This window comes from Papaver somniferum, unplaced genomic scaffold, assembly GCF_003573695.1.
Source record: "Papaver somniferum cultivar HN1 unplaced genomic scaffold, ASM357369v1 unplaced-scaffold_125, whole genome shotgun sequence".
Lineage (NCBI taxonomy): Eukaryota > Viridiplantae > Streptophyta > Magnoliopsida > Ranunculales > Papaveraceae > Papaver > Papaver somniferum.
Genome location: NW_020621603.1, coordinates 19,349,260 through 19,370,974, shown reverse-complemented (window position 1 = coordinate 19,370,974; position 21,715 = coordinate 19,349,260).

Here is a 21,715-nt window from a genome sequence, read left to right as displayed (position 1 = left end):
ATAGATTTGGAGTCTTGAAGATATATATATGAGGTGATAGTCATACAGTCAACTCAATTATGAGTTTCAATGAAACCCTAGGCTTCAAGGATCGATACCAAAGACGCGGAGGAAAATAACACGCTGGGGACTGAACATCACGGGTTAGGCCACGCGGCCTTGTACATGTCATGAATTCTCGGCCGTGTGTTACTTCTCATGAAAATCGACAAGTCATGGTGAATTTGGATATATGAACATTGGTCCATGTCATGGATTAGAATAAATCGACGTTAACAAAATGTTCATCATTCAGAATAAAAGTCTAATTGAAGTAAAGTCGTTTAAACAGTCAAAAGAAAGATATCCACTATGAAGACTAAAAGGGAATTCTCTAACGTCTAAAGAAGATGGAAGTAAAACTACTCGTCGGACTCATCCGAATTGTTAGCTTCATCATCACTATCCTTCTCGGAATCATCTTCTTCAGAGTCACTGTCAGAATCATTGGTGAAGTCCGGTGGACGGAAGATAACATCATCATCTGAATCCGAGCTATCTTCTGTTGCAGCTTCAGCTTCAATTTTCTTCATCGTCCTCTGATGCTCTCTTTCATATCGATCAGGCTTAATGTAACGCTCGGATGGTTCCCATGTGATCTCTCCTTCAGAAGTATCAGCATCAGAATCAGAAGGCACCCCATCCAAGAATTGACGCTTCTCCTCAACCCCCCGTCTCTTACGCCGGGTGCGATCTTTTTCACGTTGACGGGCATCCTCCTTTTTGTCTTCAGCTCTTTTCTTTTCCAGTTCAGCAAAAGAGACTCTTCGCTCACCCAAAGGAACATTAGGCTTCGCCCCTTCCTGGGTAACCCTAGCCTTTGATTTCGCTACAGGAGCGTCGGAATCCTCATCGGAAGAGCCAGAGGAAGAAGAGGAATACCAGTAATCGTAATTGCTGTTATTGTTGGTCGACATTTTCTGGAACCGGAAGATCAAAGATTACTACCATGTAAACAAACCAACATCAGCAAAAAATGGTAACTCTTAACTCTTACCTTTTAAACTTCCACTAACAATAGTGATAGTAATGCTAGATTTAACACCTCAAAATCGTTCGTCTCTTCGAAAACTGCAAAAACGAACGAAGCTTTATTAATTTCAAACTGATTTTTCATAAAATCACGAACACAATTTTCATAATGTGAACATTCACACAACTGACCTATGAAGTTCATAACAATAAAATATTTCATCAGCAATTAATGCAACATTGCTTACATAAATTCTCAAGAATTTTATCTAATGAAAACAAATTCATGCAAATAAAATATACCATCATATTTTACACAATATATGTCACGGCTACATATATAAAAAAAAAATTATTTTTCCTTCGTATCGTCATTATTTGTCTTTAAAACGAAGGTTTATTTCAAAAAATATTGTGAAAGCTCACATCTCATACATATGATAAAGTTTTGTATTTACATGAAAGCTCATAAGCAAAATTTTATCACTGGACACAAGTTCATCATACATATTTTCCTTCGTGTCATCGTTATTTGTCTTTAAAACGAAGGATTATTCCGATTTCATGAAAATTCACTTCTTTTATGATAAAACCTTGGTACACATGAAAAATCATAAACCAAGTTTTATCACTAGGCCTAGGTTCATATAAAAAAAATCTCTCCTAAATCAGGGATTATAGTTAGTTTACAAAACGATCGAACGAACATACGTTTTCAAAAACGAGGGTTTTTCATAAAACTCACACTAATATACACACATGTATATAACTTCATCATGATCAAAACATGAACAACTCATGAAGGTAATAACATCTAGAAAAAAAATATTCGCGCTTACCTGGTCGACGCCGGCGGACGGTGGAGCGCCGACGAATTTTTTTCCTCCTGCTGCTAGCGTAAAGATGGTGGAGAGGTGATGAAGCACTGATCGGTTGTGGGAAAATAAAAAAGAAAAGAAAAGGATTAATTCCTTTTATATCAATTTTTCCAAAACCTAATTTTCTAAGGATTTCCTTATTGGGCCCGACCCGCGAATCCTAACCGACCACGGACTCATCGTCCAAACCAGCGGTTCAACACCAATTTATGTTCATTAAAAGACGATCCAATCATGACATTGAAGCCTTCATCAAGTCGTGGTTTGCTCATGCTCTTTAAATCCGGTAACGTCTCAACTTACGACTAAGTTCAATTACTGGTATTCTTATTTATGGCCGGAAAATCACCATTTAATGCTGACTGAGGAACACAGCTTTCCTCAGTAAGCAGGGGACTTAATATAGATGGTGGATTTTCGACAAAGGCTAAATTCGTAAACTCATAATTATACGAAGTTATGACTCAGCAATCAGACGTGAGTATCAAGGCACGGGTCTCTCATCGAATTCTCAACGGAGAGTACTTTCTCTTAGAGTACATGTAGATATGTAGTCTCACGACTGGACAACGACATATCTCATGAATACTGAATACTTTCAGTGATTAATTCTATATAGCATCATGATATGGACGGCTCCTAGACAGCTTGATCTGCTAGTATAGAGCGATAACGTCTTCAGGAACAAACAACAAGTTTACCCTGACTATATAAAGGATATGACTTATGGGCAAGCTCGTATCAGGATAATTAATGCTCCTAGACAGCTTGCTCTGCTAGTATAGAGCCACAAAGTTAATTATTCCTAATTACAATCGCTCCTATTCCATGGTCGAATCCACGACTGGTCCCATGGAATGACAATATCAATTGTTCTGATTCTATGATCGAATCCACAACTTGATCTCATAGAATAGCAATATTATCTCATTACTCCGATTTCATGATCGAATCCACAACTAGTCTCATAAATGGTAATAGATAAACCTTAATTACTCTGATTCTATGGTCTAATCTACGATCCCATGGAATGGTAATGCTCACTTTATTATTCTGAATTCGTAGTCGAATCCTCAGCTGATCCTATGAATTAATAATAAACATCTTACTACTCAGTTTTGTGAATTATTCTCTACTGAATTCCACAATTAGTAATAAATAATCAACAACCGGGCGTCTGAGCTACCTCTAAGTAAACCCAGATTCAAATGGTGAAGGTGTATTCAACGATGATACACTAACAGTCACCGCACGAACGAGTATTTCAAAAATACAACGAAACGATGAACCTATGCAAAATAGAGAAGAAAATAATAAATAATTAAAGATATTGACCAGGATGCTGGGAGCACGGCCACACGACCGACCGACCGTGTCGTGGTCAATCCCATGCTAGTTTTATATTTTTAATGCATTTTTATTATTTTCCATGATTTGATGAAAATTCTCTCATTTTATCAAATCTCCTTCGTCTTGAGGAAACTCCTCGGTTTCATGGTACTTCCATAAATCCATAAAAAATAATATAAAATTAAGGAAAGGAGTATGGTGCATGACCATTGGCCAACCGGCCCCACACCCACGGTTCCTTATTATTTTATTATTATTACTATTTCTCTAATTTCATGAAAAAACTCCTTGATTTCATGGTATTTTTGCACAAATCATCAAATAATAGTAAAATAAATTGTGAAAACCTGTGGGACCGGGACTTGGCCGGCCGGCCATGCCCTAGCCGGCCCCACACGCCCCTTTGTTTCATTATTTTATTATTAGTTTTCCTTGAATTCATTAAATTCCTTGATTTCATGGTATTTCTCTCAAATTAGGAAAAATTCCCTCAAATCAACAAAATACATAAAAATATTAAAAAATTAGGAAAACTCGTGGGATCGGGCCCTAGCTGGCCGGCCATGCCTTCCACGGTCCCACACGCCCTTGTTTTTTATTATTTAATATTTTTGTTTCCTTGAACTCATGAAAACTCCTTCAATTAATGGAAACTCCCTAAATTCATCAAATTTCTCAAAATTCATGAATTTTTCATAAAGACATCAAAATATTATAAAATTAAGGAAAAGGCACCACGGGACCGTGGTCACGACCAGCCGACCATGCCGTGACCACGGCGGTCCCACGCCTCCTCATTCCTTATTTTATAATTATTTTTCATCATCTCATGGTGTTTTCCTCAGTTTCGTCGAAACCCTAATTTTGGCATATTTTCTCGAATCTCAATTGCACGCCAGAAAATATCAAAATTCTCAGGACTGAGACGCGGACGCCTTGGGGACACGAGCATGCTATCTTGACCGAACAAGATTGGCTCTTTGGCTCACGGAAGCCGGTCCCATCAATTTTCACAGTTTTGACCTAATTTGCACAATTGCTCGTATTAGGTCCAAAACTCTCCCAAACACTCTGGATTTTCATGAAGTGATCGTCAGGCGGTCACGGGACAACCCAGGGCTGGTTTCATGACTCCATGGTCGGTCCCTCGCCTCGTCATAATTAATTAGATTTCCTCACCTAAGGCTCAGACGAGCATTTTCGAATAAATGATTAAACTAGCATTTAATCATTCTTTTACCAAAAAATCGTCAACTCTTCAGGAGTTCTTCGTATTTGCTCACGTGAGCATATGGACACTACATGGTTGATCCACGGTCCCATGTAGCCGCTCCCTCCTTCGTCCCATGGTTGAAATTCTGACGAACCATGAATTGATCATCAATTGATCAAATTAGGGTTTCTGAATCCAAGGATCATCATTCCAGATTACAACCTTAATAATTTACGACGACCTCATGGCCATTAATTTTATTAATTATGCTCGATCCAACGACCAGTATTCTAATTAATATTTTTGGTACGCTTCCAATAATCCATCAGATGAGCAACACATGCTCAGACGATCAAATATTCAATAATTCATCACATGAGCGACACTTGCTCAGATGATAAATATTTTCTCAAACCAAGTAATATTGGTTCAACAATCTATATTCAACGATCCATCGAATGAGAAATACTTGCTCACTTCATCGTAAGAACTATACCTCTGTCTCATGACATGTTCAATTCATGAGCTTCAGAACATCATGTTCAACTCAACAACTACATGGACTCATCGTCCTATCAAACCACGAAGTCATCAATTGACTAACAAACCACGAGACGTCAATCGTGTCACTTGGGGGGATATCACTTAGGGTTTTGGTCTGGCGATCTACGGCACGTGTGTTCAAACACACGATGGAATGTGAGCAAGTCGTGCAATCAGTTGAAGGAATTCACGAGGTAGTGGGTGGAAAATCGACCAAGTCTCCGCACGTTGAGCAATTGGTTTCAAACACGATATTCACTTCCCCACTCCTTGATTTCATCAACTGTCACACTTCATGAAATCATGGTGTCTAAAATTCCATCAATATAAATAAGTCTCTGAATCATGATTGAATCATCAGCATCAACAATATCATCAATGTCACGTATCATCGACAACACGAGATCATCAACTCATCAATTGAGAAACTACTCTCAATTGAGCAGTTTCAATCATTCAGAGCTTATCATATTCAGAATTCACACACCCACAATCTTTGATTACCATTGATTCCACACATTTCCCAGCTTCCCTCCTACAGATCAACCCATCCTCTCTTGTGACTGAATTTACTCTGAAACGGTCATTGTCTTGATTTAGGCCAGAGTACTACAGATTGATCTCTCGAATCTAAAGCACCCCCTTTGCAGCGGTGCATCTGTGTGAGATTTAACATTTCTCTCGGTTCGAGGAGTCTCCTCCGTACGGTCGTCTCCTCAATTCCTTAAAAACCAGCAAATCGTTTTTCCCCATCTACAAGAAGGCATTAATCATTTCTCCCCAATTTTTGATAGTTCCTGGTGCGATGTTGTTGTACCAGGTGTATTCACTGCCTTTCAAGGATTTTGAAAATTGTTTGAGGCGAACAACATGGTTATGTTCATGTTCACCCAAGGATTCTAGGAACCGAGAAACATGTTCCCGAGCATTGCCTGTTCCGTCATACAAAGTGAAGGTTGGAGAGGTATAACCTTTTGGAAGAGGAATCCTTTGCGTAGCAGCAGGGTACGGAGGCTGGTGACGATGGACATGTGGGTTTTTGTCTTTTCCACGGTTCTGCAGAAGGCGTTCTAAATTCTCCCGAATGATGAAGTTTGGTGACTCCTTCGCCGATGGATCGTCTGCAGCTTTGTGGACTTCATCATCATCTACTGTATGAATCGGAATTACCTCTGGATCAGCGTCTGAGGATTTTTCCTTATCTTTTCATTTTCCTTGGGTCTTTCCTGACATTGTATCAGTGAGAGCCTTCAGTTGATTAAATAGCTCCTTCTGTGCTGTAGCCATATCGGTTTGATTCTTTGAAAGAGTCTGTTGCATTTTGATGAGATCATCAATGATAAGTGGTGGATTTCCTCTGACTTCCTCAGGTTGTCGGCCGAACAAAGTATGACCCTCCGTGTTGACGTGAGGAGGAGTAACATCACCACCGTCAGTGTTAGAGGCCGGAATCGTTTTCGGGATATCCTCGCTGTCGTTGTTGTTGTTGTTGCTAGCGCTAGCGCCGTTTTTGTTGGAACCTGTGACTAACCCAGACCTAAGACCGACCATCTTGTGAAATTATGAGATTGTAACCGAGAGAATGATCTCCCACTATGGTCGCCAATCTGTAGATAGGAAAAAACGATTTGCTGGTTTTTACGGAATTGAGGAAACGACCGTACGGATGAGACTCCTTGAACCGAGCGAAATGTTCAACCTCACACAGATGCACTTCAAGAAGGGAGTGCTTTGAATTCGAGAGATCAATCTGTAGTACTCCGGCCTAAACCAAGACAATGGTCGTTCCAGAGTAAATTCGGTCACAAGAGAGGATGGGTTGATCTGTAAGAGGGAAGCTAAGAAATGTGTGGAATTAATGGTAATCAAAGATTTTAGGTGTGTTGTGAATTCTGAATAAGATAAGTTCTGAATGACTGAATCACTGTTGAGAGTAATTGCTCAGATAATGAGTTGTTAATCTCGTGTTGTCTGTGAGACGTGAGATTCTTGTTGTTTTGTTGTTTTCAATCATGATTCAGAGACTTATTTATATTGCTGGAATTGTAGACATCATGATCCCATGAAGTGTGACAGTTGATGGAATCAAAGAGTGGGGAAATGAAAATAGTGTTTGAAACCAGTTGCTCATCGTGCGGAGACTTGGTCGATTTTCCATCCACTACTTTGTTAACTCCTTCAACTGATTGCACGACTTGCTCACATTCCATCGTATGTATGAACACACGTGCCATAGACCGCCAGACCAAAACCCTAGTTGATATCCCCCCCAAGTGACACGATTGATGTCTCATGAACGTGGAGTCTGCAGGGTAGACGTGTATATAGTCAGTTGCTGACTTCATGGGACGATGAGTCCATGTATTTGCTGAGTTGAACATGATTCTGCAAAATGTTCTGAAACTCATGAATTGAACGTGTCCGTTGAGACAGAGGTGTAATTCTCACGTTGAGGTGAGAAAGTATTGCTCATTCGATGAATTGTTGAATATTGATAGTTGAACCAATATTCCTTGGTTTGAGCAAATATTGCTCATCTGAGCAAGTGTTGCTCGTCTGATGAATTATTGACAGCGTGACCGAAACAAAACATTAATTAAAATACTAGTAGTTGAACCGAGTATAATAAAATGGTGATCATGAGATCGTCGTAAAATTATTAGCGTTCGAATCTGGATTTATGATCCTTGGACTCAGAAACCCTAATTTGATCAATTGATGACCGAGTGATAGTTTATTAAAAATTTAACCATGGAATGAAGGAAAACCGACTACATGAGATCGTGGGTTGACCATGTAGCGTCCATATGCTCGCGTGAGCAAATACCAAGACCCCTTGAAGAGTTGGTGAAAAGATGATCAAATGCTGGTTCAATCATTTTTCATATAATGCTCGTCTGAGCCTTAGGTGATAAAACCTAATTAATTATGGAGAGTTGAGAGACCGACCAAGGGGTCATGAAACCAACCCTAGATGGTTGTGGGATCGAATGACGATCACTTCATGAAATTCCAAAATTATTTGGAAGAGTCTTGGACCTAATACGTGCAATTGCGCAAATTAGGTCAAACCATGAAAATACGTGGGACCGGCTCATTGTGAACCAAAGAGCCAACCTTGGTCGGTCAAGGTAACATGCTCACGTTGTCAACACGTCTGCGTCTCAGTCCTGAGAATTTTGATATTTTCTGGCGTGCGTTTGAGCAACCATTTAAGAACATACAATAAAATCAGGGTTTTGCTGAAACTGAGGAAACTTCATGAGATTAAGGAAAATAATTATAAAATGAAGGAATGATGAAGTGTGGGACCGCTAAAGCCAAGGCATGGCCGGCCGGCCAGTGACCACGGTCCCATGGTGCCTCTTCCTAATTTTATAATATTTTTCATGATTTTATGAAAATATCATGAAATAAAAGAATTTATTGAAATTAAGGAGTTTCCTTGAAGTGAAGGAGTTCCATGGGATCAAGGAAGCAAATAATATTAAAATAATAAAAATAAGGGCGTGTGGACCGGCTAGGGCATGACCGACCGGCTTGGGTCCGGTCCCACGAGTTTCCCTAATTTTATGTATTTTCTCTGTATTTTTTCATGATTTGAAGGAATTTTCCTAATTTGAGAGAAATACCATGAAATCGAGGAGTTTCATGGGATGAAGGAATCCTTAAAATAATAATAAAAAATAAAGGGGCGTGCGGGACTGGCTAGGGCATGGTCGGCCGGTTGGGGCCCGGTCCCACGGGTTTCCCTAATTTTATATTATTTTCATGTATTTATGAAAATACCATGAGATGAAGGAGTTTTCATGAGATTAGGGAAATAATAATAAAATAATGAGGAACCATGAAGTGTGGGGCCGACCAGGATCAAGGCATGGCCGATTGGCCAACAATCACGGCCCCATAATATATTTTCCAATTTTATATTATTTCCTTCGTGCGAAGGAAGCACCATGAAACTGAGGAGTTTCTTCAAACGAAGGATGTTTGTTCAAATAAAAGGATTTTCATAAGATCAAGGAAAATAACAAAAAATATGATAAAATATAAAACTGGTGTGGGATTGGCCACGGCACGGCCGGCCGGTCGGTGAGCCCAATCCCCTGGCGCCTAGGTCAATATTTTAATTATTTATTATTTTCCTTCCTATTTTGCATAGGTTCATCGTTTCGTCGTATTTTGAAAAACTCGTTCGTGCGGTGATTGTTAGTGCATCATCGTTGAGTACACTTGCATCTTTTGAGCCGGGGCTTACTCGGAGGTAGCTCAGACGCCCGTGCGTTGAATATTTATTACTAACCCATGGAATTCTTCTGGGAAGAACCATAGATTGAAGTAACGAAATACTGCGAAAATATTTGAATATTTTCGGAAATTCAGTGGATGAATCCAAGAATTTAGGAATAATTAACTTATGGCTCTATACTAGAAGAGCAAGCTGTCTAGAAGCATTAATTATTCTAACATGAGCTTGTTGGAGCTTCATATCCTTTATATACTCAGGGAAACTCGTTGTTTGTATCCTGAAGACGTTATCGCTCTATACTAGCAGAGCAAGCTGTCTAGGAGCCGTCAATCTCGTGATTCTATATAGAAATAATTACTGAAGTGTTCAGTATTCATGAGATATGTCGTTGTCCAGCCGAGAGACTACATATATGCATGTAATCTGAGAGAAAGTATTCTCAGTCAGAGGATTCGATGAGAGACCCGTGTCTCAATACTCACATCTGATTGCTGGATCAGGAGTTCGTATAATTATGGGTTTACGATTTTAGCCTTTGTCGAAAATCCACCATCTACATTAAGTCCCCTGCTTAGTGAGGAAATCTGTGTTCCTCAGTCAGCATTGAATGGTGATTTTCTGGTCATAAATAATATAAGTAATTGAACTTAGTCGTAAGTTAAGACGTTACCGGATTTTGATAGTACTAGAAAACCATGACTTGAATGAAGATCCCAGTGGCATGATAAAGCATCGTCTAATGAGTATAGATTGGTGTTGAACCGCTGATTTGGATGACTGGACCTTGGTCGTTTAGGATTCGCGGGCCGGGCCCAATAAGGAAATCCTTGTTTAGGAATAGACGCTCGTTTGTTCGTTAGTTTAAGGAACAAACAAAATAGACCTGAGTCTAATGATATAAAATTTTGTCTATGAGCTATCACGAAAACCAAAACTTTATCTATGTGAAAAAGCGGGGGTCTAACAACACCACCCAATATTTCGCTTAGCAATCTGTATGGACTAACTCCGAAATACTTTGCTAGAGAATCAACTAGACAGTCAGACTCAATCTAGATAAAAAGTATCTCAAAGAGTTATTATCTTCTCTCGATTTGATTTCTACTCAAGCTGAAATCAATAGCGAGTCTTTATCAAAGAGAGATAACTTGGAAGGTACCAAAGACCAATGTCCAAGGATCAATCAACTATAATCAACAATCAAAAGTTGGATTAGAGAAGTTCATGATCACGAACGCACAACCTATATTATTTCTATTATATAAAATATAATGCGGAAAAGAAATAACACAGACACCAGAAGTTTTGTTAACGAGGAAACCGCAAATGCAGAAAAACCCCGGGACCTAGTCCAGATTGAATACACACTGTATTAAGCCGCTACAGATACTAGCCTACTCCAAGCTAACTTCGGACTGATCTATAGTTGAACCCCTACCAATCTCCCACTGATACAAGGTACAGTTGTACTCCTATGCCTCTGATCCCAGCAGGACACTGCGTACTTGATTCCCTTTGCTGATCTCACCCACAACAAAGAGTTGTTGCAAACCAAAATCACAGACTTGATAATAAACGAATCTGTCTCACACAGAAAAGTCTATCAAAAGGATAAATCTGTCTCCACAGATAAACCCTAGGTTTTGTTCCGTATTTAGATATAAAATCAAGGTAACATGAACCAGTTGATAATGCGGACTTATATTCCCGAAGAACAGCCTAGATTAATCAACCACCTCTCTACAATCCTTCCTGACTACACAAGCGGATTGTCGAGGAATCACAAACAGTGAGACGAAGATGTTAGTGACTTCTTTATCTTGCCTATCGGAAAACTTTCGCGGTCTCAAGCCAATCAATCGATTGTATTCGTACGATAGAAGATGCAAGATCAGATCACACAACTACGATAAAAGTAGTATTGGTCTGGCTTCACAATCCCAATGAAGTCTTTAAGTCGTTAACTCGAGTTTAGAGAAGAAACTCAAGAGTTAATGGAGATCGACTCTATCGAGAACACTAGTAGCACACAGACGTGTGGGGATTAGGTTTTCTCAATGCTAGAAGTCTCCTTTATATAGCCTTCAAATCAAGGTTTTGCCTTAGGTACAAAACAAACTCTATTCACCGTTAGATCGAAAGACATAGATTTTCGTACACACTTGGGTACACGTTTACTGGGTTTGAGAAAAACCATGCCCAAACGAGTACACGTATGTTGGTTCAACATGATAGCCCAAAAGGTCAACCATATGAGCATCTCATATTAATCATGTTCTTCTTCACCATAACTAGTTTAATTATTGAACTAGTTAAGAGTTGTTCAATTGCTATGAGATCTTATGTAACTACACAAGACACAATTGAAACAAAGATGATTTGATTCGATTAGAATCGGCTCATGAATATTATAGCCACGGTTTGCATAAAGCATTCCTTAATAATTAATGCTTCATGTTCAGAGCACATCTTTAGATCATAACCTCTTAAGCTCACAAACAAGTTCGCGGACTTAAGTTAATCGGTTGAGTTTTCCAAACTCAGCAGAAATTCTCGGGTCGAAAACTTCCGCCAGTTCGCGGACTGGGTTCGCGGACTGAGTTCGCGGACTTAGCACAAAAACGAGTTTTGGAAATCCCAGCAGAAATTCTCGGTCGAGAACTTCCGTCAGTTCGCGGACTGGGTTCGCGGACTTGGCAAGCCAATTCCACAATCCTACCGATTTCTCTTGATTAACAAAGTTCGAAAACTTTGGTTCAAGGAATACATGGTTATGTAATCTAAACTCTCATTTCAATCATTGAAACATTCTCAGGGGGCGATATTCAGTCGTGAAGAACAACATACCTTTATCATCAGAGCAATTTCCAAAGTGATTGAAACTTTCATGACTTTCGTCACTAGGTGAAGATAAACCTGATCAAAGCGAAACGCTTTACCAACATAAGATTTCGAGTAAAAGATAAGCAATGAATACTCAGCTCGAAATATCAAGTGTATATGATCTAGTCTATATAGCATACGAATTTTGTCTCATAAGAAGTAGGAGAAGAATAGATAGACTTTCGAGTTATAGGTAAGTTCAAGTCTTCACATACCTTTTTGTTTATGAAGTTCCACGGTTCCTTGGTGTAGATCTTCGTCGTTGTCATTGAATCAACATGAAGTCCTTGAGCTCAACTACACTTTTCCTATCCTAGTCCGAGACTTAGCTAATAAGCTAGAAATCAAGACTTTATAGTTTTGATCACTAACATTGACAAACATGCTTGATATAGAAACGCATGCGAGGTTGGCCGAGCTATGCTCTAACAATCTCCCCCTTTGTCAATTTTAGTGACAAAACTATTAATATATATGAAATACAAAAAAGATAAACTTTAGTGGCTTCTATTTCATAATCCAATCTTCAACGTTCCTTGAAATCTTCGTCCTTCCAAGTACTCCAATGATCCCAAAGGTTGTAAGTTTAGTATCACCGTTGTTGAAGATCCATAGCTATAACAATGAGAGAACTCGAGATTCTCGATCATTATTATAAAAAGTCATAGTATTATTATAAATATCAAAGTCCAATTGCATCACAACTTTAACAATAATACTATGATGATATGTATCACTCCCCCTTAGTCAATACTCCATCTCGATCATGGAAACCACTCCCCCTTACACAATGATCCAAAAACCATATGTATTTGTAGTGTGACCTACAATATTTCTCCCCCTTTTTGTCAATAAAATTGGCAAAGGTACAAGAACGGGTTCATAATGAAATTTCCACAAGAGACATTTCATGACCAAAAGAAAGACAACATATCATCTTAATTTAGATGCAATCTTATAGCCGAAGCTAACAACATTCATCAAGGAGTTTTAAGACGCAAGATAACCCCTATAAAATTCCATAGCCGCAATCCCCGCAAGATATTACCATTAAGCACAAGTTCAAAATAACTCTCCCCTATTTGATGTCATTCCCAAAGGAACAACAAGAGCGACCTTAATTTCGAAAGAAAAGAAGGATTTTGAAACAAAAAGATACCAAAAAGATGACAACGACAAACCTACATAAACTGACCTGGAAAGTACCTACTGGGGTTTCAGACTCAATTGCCCAAAAGATAAGGATAAACGAAGGGGCAAGAGTCAATGAAACGTTTTAATGAACCAAAACAACACCAATAGACTGCCGCAAGTGTTGAAAAGTCGCAGTGTCTAAGGGTTTGGTGAGAATATCATCCAATTGTTGTTCGGAAGGCACAAATTCCATACTGATGATACCATTTTCATAAAGGTCACGAATAAAATGGTACCTTATGTCGATGTTCTTTGTTCTTGAGTGCTCAACAGGATTCTCAGTAATTCAAATCGCACTGGAGTTATCACAAAAGATCTTCATTATCCCAGTATCAATTCCATAATCAGCAAGCATCTGTTTCATCCATAGGAGTTGAGTACAACATGATCCAGCTGCAATATATTCTGCTTCACATGTAGACAGTGATTGAGAATTTTGCTTCTTGCTATGCCATGCTACAAGATTGAGACCTACATAGTAGAAGTCCCCTGATGTACTTTTTCTGTCTTCTACACAACCCAGCAGTATGATTTATATATCGTATGATTCTCTTCGCAGCTGCAAGATGAGATTCTTTTGGATCCGCCTGAAATCTGGCACAACAACCAACACTGAAAGAGATATCAGGTCTAGTGGATGTAAGATACAAAAGGTTACCTATAATGGATCGATATAATTTTTGATCCACTTTTGCTCCTTTCTCATCCCTGTGCAATTTACCAGTAGTAGGCATAGGAGTCAGTTTAGGAGATGACTTATCCAGACCAAATCTTAACACAAGATTACGTGCGTACTTCTCTTGGGATAAGTAAATGCCCTCCTTATGTTGTTGAATCTGTAACCCTAAGAAAAATTTTAACTCACCAACATTGCTCATTTCGAATTCTTTAGCAAGAGAGACTTGAAAGTCTTTTGCAAGTTTTTCATAGGTTGATCCATAGATGATATCATCTACATAGATTTGAGCAATGACAACATCTTTTTCACTCCATTTGGTAAACAATGTTTTATCAGCTCCTCCTCTTGAGAATCCTTTTCTGATAAGAGAGGTAGTGAGTTTTTCAAACCAGGCTCTTGGTGCTTGTTTCAATCTATATATCGCCTTTTTAATCTTGATCACATGATCAGGGAAGTCAGGATTTTCACATCCTTTAGGTTGAGCAACATAGACTTTTTCTTTTAAAATTTCATTCAGAAACGCTGATTTTATGTCCATCTGAAACAACTTAATCTTGAGAAAGCAGGCATGGGCTAATAAAAGTCGAATGGACTCAAGACGTGCCACATGAGCAAAGGTTTCTTCAAAATCGATTCCTTTAATATGTGAATATCTTTGAGCGACAAGTCTAGCTTTATTTATGACAATTGTGCCATACACATCAGACTTGTTCTTGAATATCCATTTGGTACCAACAATATTGACATTAGGAGGACAAGATACACAATTCCCAGACATCTTGTCTTTCAAATTGATTTAACTCTTCATGCATTGCATTTACCCAAAAAGGATCTTTCAGAGCTTCATCAATATTCCTTGGTTCCACCTGCGAAAGATAACAACCAAAATTGCATATATTTTGAAGTTGACCTCTTGTTTTGGCTGTAGAATCCCTTCCCCAAATAATGATGTTGGGGTCATGATCCCTTTAAACCCAAAGATGTCCTGGAGGAACACATACATGTTCATCAGGAATAGCTTGATCAGTGCTCTTCTCCTCGTCACTAGAAATGTCAGGATCAGTAACAGTTGGGATAACTTCGACTGATTCTGGAATTTCTTTTACTTTCTCAATTGTCTCAGTTGGAGGCAATTCAGCATGAGGACTATCTTGACGAAAGTTACTAATGTCGTCGATAATAACATTAGCAGATTCCATCATGACTTGAGTTCTGAGATTAAAAACTCGAAAACCACGACTATCAGATGCGTAGCCAAGAAAGATACCTTCGTCACTTTTGGTGTCGAATTTCCCTTTCTGTTCTCGATCTTTCAGAATATAGCACTTACTTCCAAAAACCCTGAGATAGTATAGGTTGGGTTTCCTTCCATACCATAGCTCATAAGGAGTGTTAAGGGTTTTAGACCGCAAATACACACGCTTGATCAAGTAGCATGCTGTGAAGACATCTTCTCCCCAGAATCTTAAAGGTAAGTTTTTATTGTGGAGCATTACCCTGGCCATTTCATGAATGTTCCTATTATTTCTTTCATCAACTCCATTAGCTTGAGGAGTAATAGGTGGTGAGTATTGTTGAATGATCCCTAGTTCGTCACAAAAATCAAATACCTTGGTGTCTTTGAATTCAGTGCCACGATCGCTCCTAATTTTCTTTAGTTTGCGACCTTGTTCGTTCTGGATCCTTTTAACAATAATCTTGAATTCACTCAGGGTTTCATTCTTATGAGATAGGAATGCAACCCAAGTGAATCTGGTGTAATCATCTACCATAACTAAAGCATACTTCTTACCGGAAACAGTGGGTTGTTTAATTGGTCCGAAGAGATCCATATGAATTAAATCAAGTGGAGCTTTAATGAGAATATCTTGTGATGATTTGTGGTGAACTTTCGTTTGCTTCTCCTTTTGACAGGCACCACATACACCTTCAATCTTTGCATTGATTTTGGGAATGCCTCTAACAAGTTCTTTGTTAATGATCTTAGTTAGGAGGCGATAATTGATGTGACCAAAACGCTCATGCCAAAGATGTGTAGATTCCACCTTAGTCAAATTGCAGCGGTTGCTAAAATGAGTATCAATAAGATAACAATTATTTTTACCATGAGTTCCTTGAAAGATTACCTTCCCGGTTTTGTCAACAATGTCACATCCATTCGCATTGAAGACAACTCGATGGCCCTTGTCGCAAATTTGACTAATAGAAAGAAGATTAGCAGTCATACCTTTAACGTATACCACATCATGGATTTCTGGAACACCAGGTAGCTTGATCGTTCCCTTTTTGCTAATGTAGAAACAACTTCCATCTCCGAACGTTACATGACCTCCTTCATAGTCAACTGATGATACAAACCAAGTGAGATCTCCTGTCATATGACGACTACATACACTATCAAGAAACCATTGAAAAGGAGATGTAGATCTTAAAGCAAAGGCACCCATACTACTAGTACTTCTCGATTTAGAGTTTCCTGGTAGGGTTGTATGAACTTTTAGAGAGTCATACAGTTGTTTAGATTTCTTACAAATATTACTTGCAACATTAAGACTCTTTTGAAAGGACATACAAACTTGCTGCAAATGATCGGATGAATTGCAACATGAGCATATGCTTTTAAGATTGTCTGACTGGTTCCTTGTCATATCAGTTTTCTCAACATCCTGTCGTTGAATACTACCTCACTTATGACTTTTCATGAGAGAGGAACATCTGAGATTTTTCAACCTCTCAAGGGAAGTATTTCCGGATATCAAATCCTTAAGAATTGCAATTTCAGCAACAATACCATAGTTGATCCAGATTTGTTCATCCAACCCTTTTTGAAGAGATATCAGTTTGCCAGACCTTTTCTTGCGGTTATTTTTCAAACCTGGTGAAGCGTTAATTGAGACTTTATAATCCATAGAGTCAGATCGCTACAAACACAGACTGATGAGGTCTTTAACGTGTTTGCCTGCTCTGATACCAATTGAAAAAGCGGGGGTCTAACAACACCACCCAATATTTCTCTTAGAAATCTGTATGGACTAACTCCGAAATACTTTGCTAGAGAATCAACTAGACAGTCAGACTCAATCTAGATAAAAAGTATCTCAAAGAGTTATTATCTCAATCTCTCGATTTGATTTCTACTCAAGCTAAAATCAATAGCGAGTCTTTATCAAAGAGAGATAACTTTGACGGTACCAAAGACCAATGTCCAAGGATCAATCAACGACAATCAACAACCAAAAGTTGGATTAGAGAAGTTGATGATCACGAACGCACAACCTATTTTATTTCTATTATATAAAATATAATGCGAAAAATAAATAACACAGACACCAGAAGTTTTGTTAACGAGGAAAACGCAAATGCAGAAAAACCCCGGGACCTAGTCCAGATTGAATACACACTGTATTAAGACACTAGCCTACTCCAAGCTAACTTCGGACTGATCTATAGTTGAACCCCTACCAATCTCCCATTGATACAAGGTACAGTTGTACTTCTACGCCTCTGATCCCAGCAGGACACTGCGTACTTGATTCCCTTTGCTGATCTCACCCACAACAAAGAGTTGCTGCAACCCAAAATCACAGGCTTGATAATAAACGAATCTGTCTCACACAGAAAAGTCTATCGAAAGGATAAATCTGTCTCCCACAGATAAACCCTAGGTTTTGTTCCGTCTTTAGATATAAAATAAAGGTAACAGGAACCAATTGATAATCCGGACTTATGTTCCCGAAGAACAGCCTAGATTAATCAATCACCTCTCTACAATCCTTCCTGACTACACAAGCGGATTGTCGAGGAATCACAAACAGTGAGAAGAAGATGTTTGTGACTTCTTTATCTTGCCTATCAGAGAACTCTCACGATCTCAAGCCAATCAATCGATTGTACTCGTACGATAGAAGATGCAAGATCAGATCACACAACTACGATAAAAGTAGTATCGGTCTGGCTTAACAATCCCAATGAAGTCTTTAAGTCGTTAACTCGAGTTAGAGAAGAAACTCAAGAGTTAATGGATATCGACTCTAGCGAGAGCACTAGTAGTACACAAACGTGTGCATATTAGGTTTTCTCAATGCTAGAAGTCTCCTTTATATAGCCTTCAAATCAGGGTTTTGCCTTAGGTACAAAGCAAACTCTATTCACCATTAGATGAAAACCTGATTTAGATTCAAGCCAATATCTCTCAACCGTTAGATCGAAAGACATAGCTTGTCATACACACTTGGGTACACATTTACTGGGTTTGAGAAAAACCATGCCCAAACGAATACACGTATGTTGGTTCAACATGATAACCCAAAAGGTCAACCATATGAGCATCTCATATAAATCATGTTCTTCTTCACCATAACTAGTTCAATTGACTCAAATGAACTAGTTAAGAGTTGTTCAATTTCTATGAGATCTTATGTAACTACAAAAGACACAATTGAAACAAATATGATTCGATTCGATTAGAATCGTCTCATGAACATTATGGCCACGGTTTGCATAAAACATTCCTTAATAATTAATGTTTCATGTTCAGAGCACATCTTTAGATCATAACCTCTTAAGGTTACAAAAAAGTTCACGGACTTAAGTTAATCGGTTGAGTTTTCCAAACTCAACGGAAATTCTCGGGTCGATAACTTCCTCCAGTTCGCGGACTGGGTTCGCGGACTTAGCACACAAACGAGTTTTGGAAATCCCAGCAGAAAATCTCGGTCGAGAACTTCCGTCAGTTCGCGGACTGAGTCTGCGGACTGGGTTCGCGGACTTGGCAAGCCAATTCCACAATCCTACCGATTTCTCTTGATTAACAAAGTTCGAAAACTTCGGTTCAAGGAATACATGGTTATGTAATTTAAACTCTAATTTCAATCATTTAAACATTATCAGGGGGAGATATTCAGTCGTGAAGAACAACATACCTTTATCGTCAGAGCAATTTCCAAAGTGATTGAAACTTTCATGACTTTCGTCACTAGGTGAAGATAAACCTGATCAAAGCGAAACGCTTTACCAACACAAGATTTCGAGTAAAAGATAAGCAATGAATACTCAGCTCGAAATATCAAGTGTATATGATCTAGTCTATATAGCATACGACTTTTGTCTCATAAGAAGTAGGAGAAGAATAGATAGACTTTCGAGTGATAGGTAAGTTCAAGTCTTCACATACCTTTTTGTTGATGAAGTTCCACGGTTCCTTGGTGTAGATCTTCGTCGTTGTCGTTGAATCAACATGAAGTCCTTGAGCTCAACTACACTTTTCCTATCCTAGTCCGAGACTTAGCTAATAGGCTAGAAATCAAGACTTTATAGTTTTGATCACTAACATTGACAAACATGCTTGATATAGCAACGCATACGTGGTTGACCGAGCTATGCTCTAACACTATGGTGATATGTATCACTCCCCCTTAGTCAATACTCCATATCACATGAAAACCACTCCCCCTTACATAATGATCTGAAAATAATATGTATTTGTAGTGTGAGCTACATATTAATTCTCCCCCTTTTTGTCAATAAAATTGGCAAAGGTACAAGAACGAGATCATAATGAAATTTCCGTAAGAGACATTTCATGACTGAGAGAAAGAAACACACATCATCTTATTTAGATGCAATCATATAGCCGAAGCTAACAGCATTCATCAAGGAGTTTAAAGATACAAGATAACCCCTCTAAAATTCCACAGCCGCACACCCCTCAAGATATGACCATTAAGCACAAGTTCAAAATAACTCTCCCCCATTTGATGTCATTCCCAAGGGAACAACAACGAGCGACCTTAATTTCAAGAGAAACGAAGGATTTTATTGGACATCAAAACCATGAGAATGATTTTTATATCACACACTCAATCAAATTATTCATAAGTAAACCCATGAATAATCTAATCGGAATACATAATCAAATTAACCACAAAAGTGATCAATTTAATTGATTGTGCTCAACATAAGTAAACTTACGGAGCAACGACTAAGATAACCATACAAGAGAGTGATTGGCTTAATCGTTCATATACTCAACATAAGAAAAACTTATGGAGTAATAACTAAATAACCAAACAAGATGATTAATTTAGTTCTAAATTCTCAACATAACGTACCTTATGGAACAACCAACCAAGCTAATCAAAATAACCAACTTAGTTGTATCGTGCTCAACATAAGACACATTACGGAGCCTCACAGTATTACATAAAATATGGATCAATGAAGATCAATACTGTGGAAAACACAAGGATTCATTCTTTTGCACAAGCATAAACAATAGCAATAATCCTTGGATACAAAAGATTTTAACCTATCTTTCATCAAAGATTGAAAATATAGGCTTAACTTTTGTATATGTCAAAAGTCTATTCATTCTTAAACCAATACGTGAATATCGATCATGAACAACTTTACTTCTGACAAAATATGGGACAACATAGTTCACGTACGTAAACACCAAAATCCCATAACAAGTTGCAATATAATAAATCAAAAATATTTCAAAACATCATCCTCCAAATAGTTTTAGAATTTTAAACCAAAAACCCAAAAACAAGAAGATGAAAACAATAGCTATGTGTAGTCACAATCATCGCTATTCAAAGCACTAGTTATTCTTCCAATAAAGAAGACTTCCTAGGAAAACTAAAAAAAAAAAGCTCTTATGCCAAAACAGGACATAAACAACATCAGAAAGATTTTGAAGGTTCATGAGATGTGTGATTATTGAGCTTGTGGGCGTCGGCAACCTTTGATGGAAAATCCTTTTTAGGAGGCTCTTTAACACGGTGCTTCATGAGAGCAAGGTTACAGTTAACCTTTTCCAACTCAGTTCTTACTGCATCAAGCCACTTTATTGTTCTAACAAGTTGCTGAGCATCAATAACCATCTTAGTTGGAATCTTCTCCCCAATATCTGAGTAGGAAACAGGAAATTGAGGAAAGGATATTTCAACTTCAACAAGAGTTCCCTTCTCTTTATCAAACTCAAAATATATACCGTTGTCAACAAAGTCTTTAGGAAAATCCCACGAAGAAGAAGACGCCATTGAAAAGAAACCTAGAGTGGAATGCTTCCACTTAATAGGAACGGTATATAAATGTTTTGAGAGAATTAGGGTTTACAATTGTAGATGGGGAAAAACGATTTGCTGGTTTTTAAGGAATTGAGGAGACGACCGTACGGAGGAGACTCCTCGAACCGAGCGAAATTTTAAACCTCACACAGATGCACCGCTGCAAAGGGGTGCTTTAGATTCGAGAGATCAATCTGTAGTACTCCGGCCTAAATCAGGACAATGACCGTTCCAGAGTAAATTCGGTCACAAGAGAGGATGGGTTGATCTGTAAGAGGGAAGTTGGGAAATGTGTGGAATCAATGGTAATCAAAGATTGTGGGTGTGTGAATTCTGAATATGATAAGCTCTGAATGATTGAAACTGCTCAATTGAGAGTAGTTGCTCAATTGATGAGTTGATGATCTCGTGTTGTCGATGATACGTGACATTGATGATATTGTTGATGCTGATGATTCAATCATGATTCAGAGACTTATTTATATTGATGGAATTTTAGACACCATGATTTCATGAAGTGTGACAGTTGATGAAATCAAGGAGTGGGGAAGTGAAGATCGTGTTTGAAACCAATTGCTCAACGTGCGGAGACTTGGTCGATTTTCCACCCACTACCTCGTGAATTCCTTCAACTGATTGCAC